We start from the raw sequence: 19,106 nt of genomic DNA on the forward strand, positions 1-19,106 counted from the left end.
ATGGAAGCCCGAAAGAGGAGGTGAGGAGAGAAGATAAAAAGGCAGTTGGAAGCGACGCCGAGACGAACGAGTCGCGCGGGCGACAAAATGGCGCGGACGGTACCGGGGGGCTCACCCGGGAAGCGATAAAATCGCACAAGCAGAGAACGCAGCGCTATCTCGGCATTCGCGCCGCTACGCAACGCGACTTCGTAACCTATCTTCTTTTCTCCGAGCAGAATATCGTTTGCTTTCTCTCCCGATCTTTGCCTTCAAGCGGGTCCATTTCTCCGGGTCGTTTTCCATCTCTGTCCCGATTGTTGAACCCGTTTGGAAGAGAAAAAGGGAGAGAGAGAGAATTAATACTCGCCAAGTGTGTGTACGCGGTCATAAAGCTTCCCCGCGACGCGGTAATTATGTGGGACTGCGTGCATTATGCACCCTCGTCTGCACGCCGCACCACGTTTCGTTGTGGCGAAACGCCGCCGTCTGCTTTACGAGCTCCTGCTTGTAATAACAAAGCACCGCTGTATGATGACACGTTAAAAACCGCGTCCGCACCCTCGTAAGTCAAGGCCGCACCAGCATCGCCGAACAAATCGCTTCTCTTTACGCGCGGCAGCCTGGGCTTGGTTGACCCACTTTGATCTCGTATCTTGTCTTTCTGGTCTAACCGTTTGACGTCTCTGAGGTGCTTCGGTGGGCCGATATAGAGGAAATGATCGTGTTGCGTCGATAACCGTAACACAATCTAAATATGCTGATACGTTATAATATTAGTTTAAATTTAGTTTAATTAAATTTTTAATATCTAAATAATAGTACAATCAAGATCTGTATTACAATGTTATGAGTTAAAAAGTCATACAGAGAGATTTTTTCCTAAAATTTACCCTAAAAATCTATTGGTCGTATAGAACATGATATTTCGAAAAATCTTACGATAATTTTAATCACGCTAAACTAAACCATTTTATATTTCATTGTGATAGATATTAATAAATCAAGGAGATAAAGTCTTTGAAACACCTTGGCCCAGGACTATCAGATTTAATGTTGAGGGTAAGTTTTCTTCGTGTAAAAAGATTTATATGTGTAGATATAAATCTATATGAGTTTTATCAAAAGACATTTAATAATTGTCCGTAAAAGATTGTAGCAATGATGTATTAAATAGGAAATTTGAAATTAGGCTTGGCCGTCGTAGCAACGGGTGTTAATATTCTACAGTGATCTATCGCCTCGTCTCGGAGTGTCCGAAGAGTTTAAATCGTGATTAGGATATGGATGTGGTGAGGGTTGTAACGGTGTGTGACTTCCTGGCCACTGTTACCAGCCACGCTGAATCACCGTAGAAATGTTTCTTTGTGGACATAGACGAATCGCCTCGGCTCTCCGGTAACGAGGCAACAGCACGCCAACCATTTTGTAATGTTCGTATGTTAATGACTAAGTATGAATCTCGTTACGGAGTGTGCCTGCGCTGAAATAAACCATAATGCATCAGAGAACCGATACTTCACTGAGCGCGCATTTCGCCTAAGGATACTTCATGAAGACGTTAACGCGGCTGGAATTTGGCGTATATGCCCTTGCATATGAATAAGCTTACTCTCAAGCAAGAAGATTAGAAGTTGCCATTTTCACCATCATACCTTTTTATGAATACTTTAACACAAACAAAGCGAACATAAAAAAAATCAAAATTTACACGAAGAAAAATAAATTAGTTGATACAGCAAAGTATAGCTTGCTACGCAACTTTATCATTTGTGTATATGTATATCTAATTTTAAGTAGATTTAATTATGTATAATAAAGAATTTCTCTGAAACCAATTATAAATGTTAAGTTATAAATGTTACGTGCAAGCAACAGTTTTGTTATCTTTTTTCTGCATACGCGAATTATTAAAATAAGAAATATGTGTATAATATTTAATATCTTTGTAAATGTAACATTTTACTAGTTAGTGTCTTGATATATATACAAGAATGCTTTTTACGAGTAAATAAAAATATCTTGTTCGTCACATCATCCCGCAAACAATTAGCCCGTACGAACATCTTCGTGAACATTTTTTATTCCCGTCTATATAAGAAGCATAACGTTTCATTCTGCAATTTGCTTGCGTCGCGCTCAACTATTCCGTAAGCCACTTTGCATTTATATGAGCACACCCCTCGTCCTTCCTCAGCGCGAATGCGTTCCGTATGACGAGACGCGTATATGGAGGACTGCGCGCACAATTTACCTAGCCAGAAGAAGGGAGAAGGAGAAAGAGAAGGGAGACGCAAACGGAAGAGGACACGGCGGAAGGAAAGATCGCGCCGCATGTGCCCGGTGCAACGCAACAGCGGCGACGCGAGCTGGGCGATTGTAGAAAGTCTTAAGTCCGCGCTGTATTCGTAGGGTAAAGGGAGATGCAGAGAAGGAGTAAGCGGAAGAGTTCGAGGGAACCGAGGTGGAAGGACGATGGCGTGGCGCGCCGACAAGAGAGCGAGGGAACCCGGAGTAGATGAATTATGTTAAACGCCTGTTTAAATACATGTACGCCTAGGGATACACACAGTGCGCGCGAGTCAAGGAGGCACCGCGCGCCATTCGTCTTCTCGATTTATATTAAATCGCCTCTCGAATGACCCGACAACGGCTCCGGCCGGAACCCGCGCCAGTTCGGTGTTTCATTCTTTGTCTTCGCTTTCAGAGAGCGCAACAAATATTTAAGGCACAAATATTTAAGGTCCAATTTAAGCGAAGCATCTACTTATGCGCTGCATCGTTTGAAGCAGTCTCAATAATTCGCAACTGTCGCATAAAATATACGTTATTTACTTGTTACACAACACATTTACTTGTTATCGCATTTGAAGAACTTTTATTTAGGAATTTGATTAAAAAAAGAAAGATTTGTGCTTGTGTATATATATATATATATATATATATATATATATGTATAAATATTCGCAAATAGATATACAATATATTCACAAGAACTAATCATAAATTATTTTGCAGCGGATAATATAAAATGCCCGTAATAATATTCGCGCAACAGAGATAAAATAAAAAATTATTCGCTTATTTTATACCTGATATATATCCTGAAATATTCCTGCTGGATTCTTGCGTGTGTGGGTGTCTACACAAGCATTTTAAAGGTTACATTCCTAGTGGACGGCTTGGCCTTCAAGAAAATTGTAGAATGGTTATATGTGGCCTTGAGCTCTCATAGTGAACTATGAACTGCTCTTCCAACTCTGGTGAATGCTCTGGCACAAACCTTCGTTTCGTAGTTTAAGGTCGCGAGGACGCGATGCACGAGATGCAGCACGTGCAGCATATACTCTGAAGTGCTTTGAAGTACTTGAACAATAAGTATCATTATCGCCATGAAGACAAAGTTAATCTGATTGAGGAAATCGAATCTTGATTAAATGAAGCTGATCGTGAATCGTTTTCCAAGCTGAGCACGTTTCTATTTACCCTCCAATTGAACAATCGTTTATCATTTATCGATAAATCGTAACTCCTGGACTGATACCGGTATCCTCCTAGAATTCTAGTATTGAGAGCCGTATACTTCCTGTTGCATCCCTTCGAAAGTGCTTTATATCGAATTACTTGCTGAGAACTAGCTCGCTCAGACGGCAACTATGGCTGCATCGTACCTGGCCGATCGTAACTGATTTACTTTACGATTCGTGCTGAATAGCACCGGTATACGAGCTTTATTCTCATAAGCGACCGACCGCCGGTATGGTCAGGTGTAAAACGCGCTTTCGCACACTCTTCGAGCAACCCTCGCGGAAGTGGAAACCTGAAATGCGATCCCGCAGAACGGGGCCTCGCCTCTGTATCCGACGGTTTCGTGTGCAGGTGCACAACCGTGATAATAAGTATTAAAACTGGCTCTTCCGCGCGCGGAAATTGTTGCTTAGCACGGAAATCCTTAATCTAGTTTCATTATAAAGACGCCGCACCAGAGACGCCAGAGAGTTTACACTAAGAGCCAGAGCGCCGAGGTCTAACGTTGGTGTGTACGCACGAAACGCGAGAAGGTTACCGAATCGACTTTGCTTCCTGAAACACGTGCGATAAATCAAGATTAAAATCGTAAGTTCGTTTTATATTTCGCGGTCGAACCTGAAGCGATACCGGTTCGTGATATCGGACCGCCATTACCCGTTCTATTAAACGGGCTATCTCTCTCCCGGCTTTATCTAGATATATGTACGGACATACCTTCTAGGAGATACTAATCAACAGCACTCAGCGATGCCGATTCACGCAATCCGTCTCCGACAAATCAAACGCCGGTGCGGCGAGAGGAGCGAGCCGCGCCGACCCGAAGGCAGGAGGAGATAATAAATAGACTTCGGTGTTCGCATGGTAAGGTTCGCCGCGTACGTAACGGGGTGGCCCATTATCTTCTAGATATCGTTGGTCAGGCAAATAGACGATAAATATTAATTGGAATCGGCGAGATAAAACAAATGAATCCCCTTTGCCACCGGTACGAGCGCCGGTCACGCGCCTCGAAGGAGAGACGGAGAGCACGAGGGAGCGCGAACGCGCGCCGAGAATCGTGGGTCGAATCGCGAAGATGAGAACGGAGAGGGAAGACAACGCAGGAGGAGATATGCGCGCGGATCTGGTGAAGGGGGGAGAGGGAGAGAGAGAGAGAGAGGAAGACAGGCGAGGGGAGACAGAAAAGTAGTCAGGTAGAATGGCGCGGCGACGGCCCCGGCTGGTGATTTATATAGAATCATATCTCCATCTGAATGTCTTCATTTTTAACGCACGGCCGCGCAATGGTCTCTCCGCTCTCGGCGGCTTCGTTTCGGCTCCTCATCTTTTGCGCCCCCTCGCCAACCTTTCACGTGCTTCTGTCCCGCTCCGTTTCGTCTCCTCTTCGAAAACCGCTTCGTACCGCTTGCTCCTGAGGTACGAAGCTTTTGCGAATGCATTTCGGAGACTGGCGCATCTCTTCGACGCGTCTCCGGTGGTCCGGAGAATGATTTGATTTCTCCGCCACTCTTTTTCCCACCCTTTGACCCAAAAGATACGCGTTGGATTTCCAGGTCACGTTATATGTAGGTGCGACCACTTGCGAGATGGAAAACGCCTGCGAGGGCTGAACGCAGCCTCGATGATCTGGTAATTTTGTGTGGCCGCGCCGATCAACCGACGACGACCGGTCGATACGCTTGCACCGGTCGATTTCGTTCCATTCGCGCGTGCATAATCGAAGAAGCCCGGTTTTCGGCGCATCTCCACGTTCGGTCTGTAAAGGAAAGTTGACCATTTCCCTTTGTCCCCTTGATCGAATTCGAAAGTTGAAAAGAGAAACGATGTTCATTGAACAACAATTCCGCACAATTTTTCAAATGAATATTTTATTTAGCAATAATTCTGTCAAATTTTTCCGTAATTACTCTTCTTCCAAATTTCCATATCAATAAAAAATAAAAATTAAAAAGTATTTACAATCGCATAACTGTACATTAAGAATCCGTTTTCATCTAATGCCTTTCTTTAATGGGATATAAGTAAAAAAAAATGGAAGATGTTCTACGTGCAATGTAGAAAAGTAAATAATGACAAGAATTACTGCAGGATGTAAAGTGACGGTAAAATGCATTCCTCAACATGTCGGATACTTCAAAGGAACCTTGCTTTAATCCTTTTCTTCTCACAGGCATTCGTGTATCATACGCATTAATAACACGATGATGAAACTACATTTTTACCTGATTCCGTCACCTTTCGTCGAATTTAAGGATTTAGATGTGCAACTCGACGTTAAAATAAATCCCAACGGGAATCTGTCATGCGACACGTAATTATTCATTGATATCCGCACGAACGTTCAGTGTGAAGTACAATTACGGAACCGCCATTACGGAGGGACATGCATGTACAGGACGATTTCCAGGGGAAATCCCGCGCTATTATACGCGGCGCGATAACGTAATAGCCCGCGTACAAAGAGGAAGACGGAGAAGGGCGCACTTAGGAAGCGATTTGTACGCGCCTTGTAAGCGATGATCATTACGAATGGTAATCGTTACGAGAATTCATGGCCGGCTCGATAGCCGCCGCGCCGGCATGAATAATCCGACGCCGTCTATGCGCGCCGCGTTATTCGCTACCAAACGTCAAGCATCCTCTCGACCCGTCGTTGGAGAAGGAAAAGAAAAGTAGCCGGAGCGAAACAATCCATTAGACAGTTGCGAGGTGGTCCGCCTCCGAGTCCTCGAATACGACGATGACGAAGATGACGGAGTACCCGACGCCTCAAGGTGACACGGGCTACCAGGGAGAAAGGGTTCACAACACCCGCGCGCACCTTTTCATGCCCGTATTATATCCTCGAGGATACTTGTAACGGGCCCTGAAACGTCGACGCGTCACGCCGCACTCCGTGACGACTTCTTTCTCGAGCGATGACCGGCGATTCACCGACGAGCTGACCGTACGCTGACGATCGTCTCGGTTCCCCATTCCCGACACTCCCTCGCAATCGTTATGGAACGATACGCTTCTCGATGATACTTCTCTGGATTTCGACATGGAGACGTTGCACCCCGAGGCTGTCCAGCGATTGAACGTGCCGGAGCAACGGTGTGTCGACTCGCTAAAAAAAAATGTCGAAAGAAAAATACGAAAGAAAGAGTTCGATTACGTGACGATCGACTTATGCGCAACTTACGTGAAATCGTTTCGATGAATGCACTTTATCGTAATGCAAGTGATAAAATTAACAATCACCTCGACACCAGTCCACAGGATATATTGATATATATTGATATTATCGAAGAAATAAATGATAATATTAGATAACTGAATATGTGTATGTGTGTTTTAATGTCTTATCAATATGTTGCAAGCAACATTTTTTATTTTATTGCATTATTAACATGTTAATATATTATGTATTACACTAAAAAAGTAACACTAACGTTAAAAAAAAAATTAGCTTTTGCGTAAGTTATGGTATTTTTAAATAAAAGTAAAAATGAACATAAAAAGTCTTCACGAACGTACAATAACGTGATGTAGAAACTAACGTGATGGAGAAGAACAAATGTTGAAAATAGCATAAAAACATTTGTGATATACTCGGAGAAAGTGCTGTGTTAATTACAATCCGTGAAAAATGCTTCGCTAAGTTTAAACATACGAGGTAATTTTAATTTTAAAGGCACGTTCTAGATGATCTTTCGATATTAACGACAACGTGTGCAATTTAGTGAATACACAAACCTATGAATATCGACAGAAGTTCTTGATAAATTAAACGTTGACAGATTGATCGCTTTTCGACATTAAAAAAAATGTTTTAACCTCTATTGAAAACCTATCGATACTTTTGCACTCAATAAAAATTACCATAAAATAATCCGTTTTGACAAGCATAATTATATCTTACTCACATGTAAATAATAAACGTTAAGAAACATATTTTTCCATTAATTACAAAAATTATTATAACTTTATTATAAATATATTTGCCGGTCGGATGACACATCAATTAGATCCTAGATTACCTCCGTATTAGTCGGAGAAGCAGCGTAATTATATTTTTTCATTGTTTCATTGCCTATTATGACTTTCTGCAAGTTTTTATTGGCGTCGCGCATCGAATAAACGATAAATTTGCTTAGTCAGAGACACGAAGAATTCGCGATATATCATTATATCTCTAACTAACTCCAACTGACAACGGGAGAATAAGAATGCTCGTTCAGTATGGGCGCACAAGTTGCGGCAGTATTCGATAATCGATTCGCGTTTTTCACCGAGGCAAGAACAGGTGCAATTAAACTTTGCACCCGAGAAAGGCGAAGGGAATTCGCTCTCTCGAGCCACATGAAAGACTCCTCCTTCTCACCATCACCCGCACACCCGTCCTCCTCTATAACCCTTAACTCGCTCGCGTCCTCGCGATATCACGTGGCCGGCAATAATGCATCTCGGAACGGGCGACGGTAAGGTGCAGAACTCGGGGCCGTTGACTGGACGAGCTGCAGTTTTGCTTTACGACGCGGTTGAGTGACATTTAATACTGAACAGCGCCCTTTAACACCCTTTACCGCCCGTGAGCGCCTTGCTCTCCGGGTCGTACCAGGGACCATCGGGATAATTCTCCGTGAATTTTGTCATAAGTCTTCGGCATGCATCATTTCGATATTTCGCCGTTTCGCTCGTCGCAATTGTCTTGCAATCATAATTCCACGAACTGGGGAAATTACATGAGAAGTGCGTGAAATATTGCTTTGAGTATTATTCGATTATCGTTGATATAATATAACTCGAAATATTCAATATTGATTTTTGCACAGTCACGCAAATAATCATTAAAATTAAAACGTATTTTTTTACATCTTTTTTTTTATATAAAAATACTGACAATGCTGAGTTATGAACTGCACAAGATTGTTGTTTATTTAACGGGATTCTCACATGCAGGTGTAAATCAGCGTGACGCAACAGACGCGAAACTCGGCACAGAAGTACGCTAAATTACATTATGTCTAACAGATCGCGTCAGGAGAGGTCTGACGCCGGCGATAGAATGATTTCGCCCGTGACATGAAATATAGCCACACCTCTACATTATATTGCGTGTACGATCATCGTACGCGATTTCTCGCGCCTCAAGGCCCGCTATTACCGAGCGGTGGATTTTTGCGCGAGATGGGCTGCGAGTAGTATCGGCGCGATATCTAAACGCGCAATAGAACAGTCTCGCAGCGCGATTAATATGAGAGAGAGAGAGAGAGAGAGAGAGAGAGAGAGAGAGAGAGAGAGAGAAAGAGAGAGAGAGGAAGAAAGCGAACGTGGAGAAACAATAAATGATTTTGCGAGCAAAACGCTGTGTCCTTCTGTGCGCCCGTCCACCGGAAGAAATACCACGCCTGCTCGGCCGGACGTTTACGGCGCTATGAACGCAGTGAACATCGATGGGTGTGGTAAACACGACCGACCGATTACGAATTGCCACATTCTCGCAGAATACCGAAGAGTTCCGGTCGCGTTTTACCGTAAATCACTCGGGAAGACGTAAATATGGGAACCATGAGAAACCAGTTAGCCGCCGCCGTGGCATGAAGGATATTTCCCACATCTGACATTTTCCCGTAAGGACATGGTCGATACGACCATGTTTATTGAAGACGATTAAGGATTATTTATTTGGTGACTAAGAGCGTAAAAATGCGCCGGAGCGAGCTCCATGGAAAATGTATTAAAATTCCGGAGATCATTTTAGACAATTCAAGAAGATTACTTGACGTGTTTAGTATTCCAGAAAACTTTTCAGAAAAATAAAATGTAGAAGGAATCAGCGGACTTCACTGACAAATTATTTACTTAGTAGATATCTCAAAAGTGAAAAGAATCTTAAATCCCTTGATGATAATAAAGGTGACGTTATCTTAAAAGAAAAATACCTTGAAAAAATATGAGAAAAAAAAAAAGAGGAAAACAATTTTTTTTGGAGGGAAGGAAATTTTTCCAATTTAAGAACACGCTTTAAAGACATACGCGAGAACATACACACACATCCCATAAACATATACGGAAGCACTTTCCGGCGCTAATCCCTTTCGTAATTTAAGATTAACAGAAACTTAATTGCACAGCGCAAAAAGGAGCTGTCTTATGGAATCCGAAGAATCGCTCGCGGCGTTGTGGAATTATTAAAAACGATTTATGTAGGATCGGCGTAAGATGTCTTGCCCGTTACGAGTTAAACGTCCGTCTCGCGCACAGGAGGTTGTCAGGAGGAGAGCCGGCCCCGACTAAGAACGCGCTGCCACATCGAAGCATCCACTTCCGGACAATTTATACCTAGTCAACTCGATTTCACGGTGCGCGCCGCGCGCAACCGGCACGGCTTTTTCGAGTTCTCCTAAGTGCGCGCCAATACGCAAGAAATCGCGCCGTACGACGTACACAAGGCGAATACGTCATGGGGTCTTCTCAGCCAATGAATATATTGACCTACGCGAGAGTCGATCTTCCTCCGACGGTCCCCCGGCTTTCTTTCATCGCTTAAATGGTCTCTCACGACGCGCTCATTCGCATTTTCGCGCTCGCCCGAAGCGAATGCCATTCCCGTTCTTCTTCCTCTCCGCTCCGCTTTGAAAGTGTAATTGACGAACTTGGTGTACTTTCCCCTGCATTAACGTTTCCGCGTCTTGGCCAGGAATATATGAGCAACACACGCGCGACCTATGGGCAATCGCCGATCATCCATGAACGCCTGGAACTTTTACTTTTCGACGGCCTCTCCTCCTCGGTGACATTGCACTTTGCGCAATTTTTGTCGAATACGATCGCACGCCGTAAAGTAATCGTAATCGACCTTAATCACGACGACATCCGTGGCGCTTGAAGCCGCGCGTTTTCGCGATACCGCATGCTGAATTATTAGACGTTTATGAATGTATCCGTTATTCGATTTCATGCTAGCGACGGGTGGTAATCGCAAATGCAATGCTAAAATTTGTTGCCCCGCGTCGCTATCGGCCGTTCCATGACGTCTCCGTCATGGATAACATTTAAGTGTGTTTTCCGATGCAAAGACAAATTATGCTTGCGGTTCACGGATTGTAATGTACTACAAAAATCCACGTTGTGGATAAGAAAAGCGAATTACATAATGAGTAACTTGTAAACAGATTTGCAATCTCAGTGAACTAAAAGTGCGCAAAAAAGCGTGTGTTACAAGGACGTAAAATTATACAATACCTTGCCAGCAGAAATTAGAAGTTGTGAAAGAATTGATGTATTTAAACGGATGTTAAAGGAGCATGTATGTAAATATATGTAAAACATAATAGCTGAGAAAGCTAAATAAACTTCAATCAATCAATCTCTCTCTCTCTCTCTACCCGTCTCTCCCCGTCTCCCCCGGTCTCTCCCCGTCTCTCTCGTCCTCTCCCCGTCTCTCCCCGTCTCTCCCCGTCTCTCCCGGTCTCTCCCCGTCTCTCCCGGTCTCTCCCCGTCTCTCCCGGTCTCTCCCCGTCTCTCCCGGTCTCTCCCGGTCTCTCCTCGTCTCTCCCCGTTTCTCCCCGTTTCTCCCGGTCTCTCCCCGTCTCTCCCGTCTCTCCCGGTCTCTCCCGGTCCTCCCGTCTCTCCCAGTCTCTCCCCGTCTCTCCGGTCTCTCCCCGTCTCTCTTGTCCCTCCCCGTCTCTCCCGGTTTCTCCCCGTCTCTCCCCGTCTTTTCCGGTCTCTACCCGTCTCTCCCCGTCTCTCCCGGTCTCTACCCGTTTCTCCCGGTCTCTCCCCGTCTCTCACCGTCTCTCCCGGTTTCTCCCCGTCTCTCCCGGTCTCTCCCGGTCTCTACCCGTTTCTCCCCGTCTCTCCCGGTCTCGCCTGGTCTCTACTGGTAAATATGAGAGAAACGCAATTGAATAAATTGCAAGTAGCACAGAATCGGGCTATGCGAATAATATTACAATGTAATAGATACACCAAAATAGAACATATGTTACAAGCGTTGCAATTTATGTCTATAAAACAGAGACTACACTATAATGTATGTATATTTATATTTAAGATTTTACATAACTTGGCGCTAAATTACTTAAGGGATAGACTAGAAGTAATTAGTAATGAAAATGGAAGAAAAACAAGACAGGAAGGGACTATCGCAATAAATTTGTTAGAACTAAAAATGCGCAAAAAAGCGCGTGTTACGAGGGCATAAAATTATACAATACCTTGTCAGCAGAAATTAGAAGTTGTGAAAAAATTGGTGTATTTAAACGGATGTTAAAGAAGCATGTATGTAAATCTATGTAAAACATAATAGCTGAGAAAGCTAAATAAACTTCAATCAATCAATCAATCAATCTCTCTCTCTCTCTCTCTCTCTCTCTCTCTCTCTCTCTCTTTCTTTCTCAATCTCCCTGTTTCTACTTTCATCCCGCGGCACATTCACGTCGGCATTTTCGCGGCACACAAGCGGATAACTCATAAAGCAGACTTGTTTATTTTATTAAAGTCCTTTTATACCGAGCCGCCTCTTTACGCGGATCATCGCCTTCGCCTAGGCTCCGTTCGCGTTTGCTGAGTAACGACATTTTTGAAATAAGTACGTCCTCGTCGTTTTTCCAGGGACGACGGGGTACCGTCAGACTCCGAGGAGCCTGTTCGAGAACGCAACGGCGACAGCGGATCGCGAGGAACCCGGTATAGGAGTAGAGCATGCACCTGCAGCCCTGACAAAGGGAATCCGTGGAATTCCTCGATCGAGCAGCCGATGTGTGTACGTCGAGACGATGGATGCAAAGCGAGACTCTTTTATGCGGCGTAATGGCACAGCCGTTCGTTCGATTCTTTTACAACACAACTGACATACCGAGGTAATGTGAAAGCATGCATTTAAATTACGAATTAATCAAAATCACAAGAAATTTTTGTGGGTAATAAAATGAAAATTTAATTACGTTTATAACACATTGTCGCATAAAATAACATTTACATTGAAAAACTGGTAACATTGATGATTTTTATGTTTTAAAGAGTTTTTTTTTCAATTTGTGATTACTCCTCACTTGTGTATGCCAGTGATTGTATGAAAATTAATGTGAAATGACTTATCGTATAATGCAATCCTTCGTATTAAAAAAATGGTCAAAATTCCTTTCCAAGCAATTGATACTTTAATGTAAAAAAATTGATTCTAAATAATTTATTAGACAAAAATATTATTTTTACTTTTAATCTGTATCAATTTAAATGTTTGAAAATATTAACGCAATAATAAAATAAAATTGTTAATATTTTATTTTATTAGAAACAGAATAAAGTACAATTTTGAAAACAGTTAATAAAACACGTAAGTTATATATTTTTATAAAATTGGAGTAAAATCATAATCAATATAACGTAAATAAATTTTTTTTTAATTAATATTTTCAAAAATTAAGAAAAGAGTAACTTTGATAGCGGTAAAGTAGACAAATGAAAGTTTCATGTTGCTTATTCATTCATTTTCTACGTTGTAATGAAAGAGTTTAAATAAACGATGTTGGTGTGGTTTTCGTTTTAAATACGAATGATCGGATGTCGCTATTTCAAAGGGTCGACCACCTTGCAGAACAAGCAGCCGTTCTGTATAGCTAGGGAAATAGTGTCCATTGGGCGTACAAGTTAAATCTCTAAGATAAGATAAAATACGGACCCGGATAATCTAACACGGGCCTTCTCGGATTCCGATGGTTTAATTTCAATCGTGCGCTGTAATGGGGCTAGTTTATAGCTAAAGTAACACTCAAAGTTTACGAATGGGAAACAGTATCTTATAACCATACACTTGAACAGATTAGTTAATCGTTAATTAGATAATGTTAGTAGCATAAACTTTCGAAAGTTGAGTATAAATAACTTTATATTTTAAACAGAATTTGTACGCTTTAATAAAAATTTACATTTTATATTTATAAGCCAACATGTAAGATTACAATAAAATATTCTTATAAAATTCTTTTAAAATAACGTGCAATATAAAAAATATTTTAATATGCAATAAACAAAAAGTTGCATAATGATTAATTTTACGACATAGATATTGTAGTCTAAATGGAAAATCGTATTGGAAAATGTAATTGTAAATATTTCAATGTCACACACACACACACACACACACACACACACACACACACACACACACACACACACACACAAACATTTAGTTCAACTATTTGTAATTCACTCGTAAAGATGTAATTATAAATGTTTTCAATGTGTAATTTAGTTAAATCATTCATTGTGGACAAAAATATGCAAACTACTGCCGTTCAGATTTATAAGATTATACATGGGTGGTGTCACGACTGCCACCGATAACATACAATCATACTAGCGTTGCTCACTATACCGTGGTAGCTCATAATAGCCCCAATATAAGGAGTGAATAGACCTCATCGCTTGCGTAACCTCACCAGGCCCTTTTCTTCTCTGTCCAGATATGCTCTCATAACTTGTTGCTTCACTATCATCTTGAGTTTTGGTCTTCCTCTTATCATACTCAAGCCTCGATTTGACCGAGCCACCCAACACTTCATCTCGATCTTCTCTTCCTCCTTGTTCTGCGCACCTTTTCTTTCCTTTTCTCCTTTTCTCTTTCTCTCCCTTCCTCTCCTTCGTGGTCTCTCTTTACACTTTCTCGTCGCACTCCAGCAGCATATATCCCCCATATCATTTACCATAGGATAGAGAGAGAGAGAGAGAGAAAGAGAGAGAGAGAGAGAGAGAGAGAGAGAGAGAGAGAGAGAGAATATATATATATAGTTAGGTCGATTGTTCGATACGGCCACGGATCGCGCCATTGTCGGGCTGCGCATTTTTGTTTCTCGTAATGAACTATTGATCGCGAGCTGACGATCCTTTCACGCCATGGCGTGGTGGTTACCATGGCAAGGGGGAGTTGTGATGAGAGCCTTGCCAATGGTTAAGGCCATCGACAACCTCCGTGGGGCCCTTCAACGGCAATGGCAGGAAGGGCAGAAAGAAAGCACATATGAGAGTGGGCACGCACATTCACGGATCATTACGCGACAGTGACGAATTATAACGACGTGGTCGGTAATGCGTCTCCATGTACCAGCGGTTAGCCGTTTTTGCCGCTGAAGGGGTAGCGGGGATATCGATAGGAGATCGAGCGGAGGAAGAACGACATGGTAGGCAAGGACGACGATAGGAGGAAAGACGGCGAGGGCGAGAAAGAGAGATGAGGAAAGAGAGGAAGAGAGAAAAAGAGAAGGCCGCCACAGTAGTGCATCCCGTCTCGTAAACCTGTTCCTCTTTTCACCGCCCGGGAACCGCTCTTATTTACGAGATCTTCGCGTGCCGCCGAATTTCGGATTCACCCGCGGCGTCGCGAGGCGAAAAATCCGACCGGCCGCGTTATTTACAAACGCGATTCCGCATACGCGATCGACCTATATAATATATATCCCCCATGCTTTCGTTTCTAAAGCACCCCTGGTAAGTTTCCTTATTACGAGTCGATCGTAGTAATTTGCTGCCGGTGAACACGATGAGACGATAAATATCGACGGCGGTGGGAAGCGCGCCTCGTGCGATGATGTAGTGCTCAGAGATCGAATCGAGCACCCCATCGGGGAAGATAAGAGAATTGATAATGCGAGGCAATATCCCTATATCCCTGATATTCAGAATACAATACTATTATGTTGCGCGCAGTAGCTGTAGACCTGTCTGAGGAATTTGTTATTATTTCTGACTTTCGAGCTATGCGATTCGCACATGTGATATATTCTTAGAATCTGATATGTCTTGTTGTTTCCTAGTTTCATCGACTCTCTTTTTACCTAACTCTCTCTCCTCTAAGTCGATCCTTTCGACATAAAGTAATCGCGGCATTACGTGATCGATAGCATTCGGGGTCATAGACCGTCATAAATTATCATTGCTTGTCCGTTGTGTTGGGCCTTAAGGTTCCCACACGTCGTAATGAGATCTTCCACCCTTCAATCGGAGGCTCTCTTTCTCCCTCCCCGATTTCATCCTCCCACTGCCCATTTAATTTTTTCTCGTAAGATCGCGTTACAAGCACGACGATTCCATCCTAGACTCGGGCAGCGGTTGCTGAAACGAGCAGCAATATATTATCCCCTGATCCGATCGTTCCTGTCATTTGCGCCAGACGACTCTCGGATTAATTAGCCTGACCGATTCGAGATCTCGTTCGGAACGACTTCCATCGCTCGATACTTTCTTCTTCTTGCACGACCCGTCCCGCTTGTTGCTCCCGCCTTTCCCCCTCTTCCTTGTTCTCTCCTCCGCTTCTGTTTCCTCACGTTCCTCTTTCTTCTGTCCTCGACACTCGCGTTGTCGTTTCTTCCACGCACAACGAACTGCTCCGATCTCGTCCGGACATATCGAAACGTCGGCATGGTGGAACGCGCGTGCCTGATCGTCGTTTAGATCCCCTTCGTCGGCGTCCCCGCGCCGATTTCTACGCCGATGACAAAGACAGGAACGAGACGATGGAAACCAAGACGCCCGTAACTCAGTTTACTTGCTGATCGTGGCGGCGTGATTTGCGACCGACCGCCAGACCCTAAAGGAACGGAGTTTATATCGGAGGATCTACGTGGAGAATGATACGCTGCCAATTGTTTGACGCAGCGGGGTTTTCGCGAAGCTGAACGACTGATATTCTTTTCAGATCATATCAAGGTGTATCTTTTTTTAAAGGTAATTTTGGAATTTCACATACAAAATGAAAATTAAGTTTATTGAAAATAAAGTAGGAGTTTAGAAAATTTAAGTACTTTTTACGAATCTTTGATTGATAAATTTATAAATAACATAAATTTGCGATGATATATGAAATATATGTTCTGCAACCGTTGATACGGTATTTAAGTAATATACATATGTATATATTTATTATTGTTATAAAAATTTTTTGCGAGATTTTTTCATATTCCATCCTTCATACTTTCGCACTTTTGACAATTTCTTTTTAATGGTAGTCAAAAATTTATTTTCTCACTCCCTCGCATTTGCCTTCAACCTTTCGACGCTGCGATCCAATCGATTCTCACGCCGCCATTGAATAATCGCGATCCCGCCTGTCGCTCGTTCAGCCTGAAGAAAGCCGCAATTGGTAGAGCTCTGGTATAACGATGGTCTACTCATCCCTTCCGACTGCCAGGATTCGAGGGGGTCTCGGCGACAAACGCGCCGGCTTAAGTTACCGGCTCCCGAGCCGTTAATTCGTCTCGATCGAGTGCCTAGATAAATCGACACGTCGTCTTTGGGACGCGATCGAGCGTGGCGTTGGCCAGGAAGGCTGGCCTCTTACTCGCGCTTCTCGGACATTCCGTGTCCTCCGCCTCTTCTTTCGCACCTACCCGCACGTCTGTCCGACAAGCTGGCAACCGGCGAATGAGGCGAGCCGTTTCGATGGCGGATAAGCCATCCGATATCCGGCTAATGTCGAAGATAAATAACAATTATTTTATAATTAAGCGACTGAACGTGGGCAGTAAATACACGTCTGCCGTCGCTGGAACAGGAACACTCCTCGACGTAGGCACGGCTACCCGCAATCCGACACCGCCTCTTGCCGCTCATTCATAAGACACGGAGCCGTCATCGATCAACCTCGCGTTGACTGAGTCAGAAATGGGATGCGCATTAGTGAGATCAACCCGAGTGAAATATCGTCGGTGTTTCTGCACGTGGATCCAAGTGCTCGAATGTCTAAATTGTTGGAGGAATGGAGCTGATGTCTTTGATATACATAAATTTTTTATTTCAACCTATTTCCGTCACATTGAAGATGGCTGAGGAATCACGTTGCTCGCCGATACTTGACAAAGCTACTGTAACAATAAGCAGCTAATTTTCGATTTCAAAATTATTGCAGAAGCGACCTTACACGGATGTACATTTATACGATATCTTCACGATCATAGTTGCATATTACATATTCTTAGGACTGCAATAAGAAATTATTAAAAAGATACACATTAGCGGCTGCACATTAAGGGACTAATCGTGCATCGAAATCTTTCGAGATGCTTATAACGAGGCTCAGCAACTATCTCGCGTACTTTGTAAACACATTTTCGCCGTGGTCAAACCGCGGTAAAGTTCGTGATAGATACGACCAAGAATCGATTTGATACGACACATTCTCGGATTTCTCAACATTTTCTCCTTGGCCCAATAATCGTATCTCTTTTCCTGAGAATGTCCGCGATGCGCGTCCACGCATAAAATAAGACTCAGGAAGGTCATAAAGCGGCTCTACTGGCGTAAGTTACGTACGCGTAAAGCCATTATATACCCTATACCGTCCTGTAATACGCCATAAAATCCCGCGTTATATATCTAGGTGCGATATCATCTGGGTTAGGAGCACCCGTAGAGCTCGGTTAAAGTTTCTCTGTGCCTTCACCTCTCGGCAGTCAGCATCGCGACGATAGTGAAATGACCTTCCTCGCTGGCCACATCGTGAAACTACGTTTTTACCGTTGCTGTCTCTTTTAACTCGATCAAACCGGCCATTATTTTCACCATACGCGGTAAGACTCTTGTGGAGGACACTTTCCCATCACGGTTCGTTTCTAACTACAGCGCACGAAAAAGACTGTCGTCCTTTCTCGCCGTTTAATATTAATGTCAAACAAAATTACCAAACAAAACGCTAGCGCACTTCTCGCATTTGATTATTGAAGAGTTTACTAGACACAAAATTAAAAAAAACACGTACGTAGATCAGAACGTGTAACCATAAGATTCATAACTTATTAAGCAATTCCAATAAATAATGTTTTTTGTTCATGTATGATATTTAAGAAACAAGACACTTTTTTTAAGAATAAAAATACCTCTGACTTGATATTCAACATTTCATCACTTGAGCGGCTAAAGTTTAGCCTGTTACATTATATCATTTATGTAAATCCAACGAAGACAAGATAAAGTGATGCAAATTTGTTTACTCAGCATAAATTAGATATGAAAGATAATTGTTGAAAAGAATACTAAGACCGCATCACAGTAATTGTCTATATTTTTGTTCACCAATGCAATTTTTCTCGTGGTTTTAATTACTTTTTGAACACCCGCGTGCACACATATGATACTTTGAACAGTACTTCAAATAATGTGCAATATCAGCGCTTCTCTGCCACAATGAAGTACGACAGAGTGCAATGATGGCGAAGGAGGTGTAACATTACAGAGCTCCTCTGTGTCAAGTTTACGGGATACGGAAGCCACGTAATCGCTGGCTACTGAAACCTTTCTACGTCTTTTCCCCATCATCGTGCACGAAGTGAAGCATGTGAAAATAAACGTGAAATAAAACGATTTCCTTATTACACATTCAAAATCAATGACGCGAGTAAAAATATTATGCGAAAATTTAACATAGAGGAATGAAGGGGGTTATAAATCACCATTTTGTTTCATTTAAATAACTCGGTAAATATTAATGTGACATAATTCTTATCGGTAAAAGTTTGTTACCCATAGAGTTCTACCAATCATGCTATAAACAGAAGTTCTTCGGGTATACATAACGAACATAATTAACAATTTGTTAAAGAGAGAAAAAAAGATTA

General features: G+C 42.7%; 2 protein-coding genes across 2 annotated transcripts in view; one reads left to right on the plus strand and one right to left on the minus strand.

The window, feature by feature from the left end:
• Positions 1-19,106, plus strand: part of LOC105837115 (TSC22 domain family protein 1) — a 262,982-nt gene that overhangs the window by 110,869 nt on the left and 133,007 nt on the right. Inside the window, exon 2 of the mRNA XM_036283485.1 lies at positions 12,112-12,359. The gene's annotated coding sequence lies outside the window, so the exon portion shown is untranslated. The remainder of the gene's footprint in view (positions 1-12,111; positions 12,360-19,106) is intronic.
• Positions 1-19,106, minus strand: part of LOC105840753 (L-lactate dehydrogenase A chain) — a 122,932-nt gene that overhangs the window by 11,122 nt on the left and 92,704 nt on the right. The window lies entirely within an intron of this gene.

The sequence above is a fragment of the Monomorium pharaonis genome, chromosome 2, assembly GCF_013373865.1.
Source record: "Monomorium pharaonis isolate MP-MQ-018 chromosome 2, ASM1337386v2, whole genome shotgun sequence".
NCBI classification, from domain to species: domain Eukaryota; kingdom Metazoa; phylum Arthropoda; class Insecta; order Hymenoptera; family Formicidae; genus Monomorium; species Monomorium pharaonis.